Below are 2,000 nucleotides of genomic sequence, written 5' to 3' on the forward strand. Positions count from 1 at the left end.
CTGTGCTTGTTTTTATTGTGAATCATGGGATTATTTTTTTCTTTCCCTATTTAGCTGTTGCTGACCATTGGACAGTTCTCGAGAATAATTCTTTTTTTAAACTGAGTTTATTAAGGGGAAGCAGGCAAACAAGGCTAAGTTAATGTTCAGCTTCAGACAACGGGCACATCTCGAGCTCGGGAGAAGGAGTCATGTGGGCAAAACCCAAATATGCTTAAGTAAATAAACAGAAGCAGCCGATGGAGGAAGTCAGAGCCAGCACCGTGCAACTGAGCTTTGTTGTGGTGAGGATGTGAACTTTGGTAACGTGATCTTATAGGAAATGCTGGGTGTTTTTAGGTGCTTCTTAGTGATACCACGGCTCAGGAGTTCTTACTTTTGTTGCCCTTCGTATCGCCTGTGGCGCTGGGATCAGTACCTTGACGGTTTTCCTCTGCTCTGTTCCAGAAACATCAAACAAACTGGTTTTTGTGCCAGTAGAGGTGGTACATCATAATCCTGCTTCTTCCTCTTTAAAGGCTTATTTTTATGGTCAATAAACAGCTACTTTTTCATGGAGTTCTTGCTAATCTCTAGCTCCTAGGAGAGACCTGCCTTTCTAACGAGCAATCGCTGTTCTCTTGCAGGATTGAGTTCCAGACCAAGTTCTACACTGGCACTGGGTTCAAGTTCCTCCCCTTCTCGTTCGATGCCATCCGCGAAGGGAAGTTTGACGACTAGAGATCCCTCTGCTCCAGCAGTGTTAAGCATCTGTGATCTATGGCTAGTACTGTCCCGTGTGTCTGAGTTGCATGTACTCCTCCCCTAGTGAAAATAACTTATTGCAGCAGACTCGAGTGTTACCGCGGAATTCCAAAGCCGAGAGCTTTGACGTTCTCGAGTAACGAGTGACACTGGATCAAAGAAACTGCTCCTTCCTTAAGTTTACCACTGAAGATACTAAGTGCATGAAGTGTCAGTGTGGTGTGTAATAGTGTCCTCCTCGTGTTGTGAGCTTCCTGGCAGGCTTAGCAGGGCAGCATGAGAAAAATGCAGCTACAGCTGAGTGGGCATAAAAGCACACGGAGAAGAAAAGGCAACTGCAGCCTGCATAAAGCTTGCTGCTCGGGAAAAGAGATTTTTACAGGAAGCTTTACATGTGGATCTACGTGTCTCTGCCTCTGATTAAATTATGAGCAACGGGCAGTTCAGGGTGTGCTTCTCCTACCTCCAGTGCTTCCACATGTGCAATGTTTTTTAACGTCGCAAAAACAACCTCTTACCCTTTGCTGAAAATTCAGCTCTTCTCTGAACTCTGGACAAGGCTTGAGGTGCTGGGATGAAGGGGCACGGCTCAAGGGGCCTCAGCTAAGTGTAGGGTGGTTCTCTTTGTGCCCTAGTGGTGGGGAAACACCTGGCCTTTGCCTGGCTTGTCCTTGAGGGGAAAAAAAAAAAAAAAAAGCTGGTTCCTCTCCTTCATGGAGAGGAGATGCTCCTTTAACTGAGCTCAGATATCCCAGGCAAAGCTCGGTGGCCCATTCTGCTGCTCGTTTCTGGAGTCTGGTGAGCACGGGGGCTTTGCTGCTGTGCTGCTGCTAGCCCAGGCCTGTGTGCAGGTGCCTTGGGGCCAGCCTGCACAGATCAGCCTAAAAACATGACTGGAAAGATGGACAGAGAGAGAGATTGGGTGGTTTTTGGACAGACGTGGGGTATGTTGGAAAGTGCTCTGGTGTTTCTTACACTTGTAGCACGTGTCCCCATTGTGCGGGGCTGCCGCTGCACCTTGTGGACGTGGTCCAGCAGTACTCAGATACTGCCAACTACCAGCTGGGATGTCTTGGTTTTCTCATTTAAAAACAAAGCCCAGGGGCTGCAAAGCCCTCAGAGGTCCTGGCACATCCAGCTAGCGCCTTGCGCACGTGACAGCAGCGGGAGCAGCTCTTGCAGAAGCAGAGGTACCGCTGCCTACGCCGTCGGGGCGATGGTACGCTCAGGGTCTAGGAGGGCCCTCAAGGGAGAAG

The 2,000-nt window shown here is 49.0% G+C and overlaps 1 long non-coding RNA gene across 1 annotated transcript; it reads left to right on the forward strand.

Annotated features, from left to right (window-relative positions):
• On the forward strand, positions 1–1,185 carry LOC126913749 (uncharacterized). The gene is made up of 2 exons (XR_007709378.1): positions 1–284; positions 627–1,185. It is a non-coding gene; the product is annotated as an uncharacterized LOC126913749 (long non-coding RNA).
• Positions 1,186–2,000: the final 815 nt, after the last annotated feature.

Source organism: Cygnus atratus, unplaced genomic scaffold (assembly GCF_013377495.2).
Source record: "Cygnus atratus isolate AKBS03 ecotype Queensland, Australia unplaced genomic scaffold, CAtr_DNAZoo_HiC_assembly HiC_scaffold_530, whole genome shotgun sequence".
In the NCBI taxonomy this organism is placed as follows: domain Eukaryota; kingdom Metazoa; phylum Chordata; class Aves; order Anseriformes; family Anatidae; genus Cygnus; species Cygnus atratus.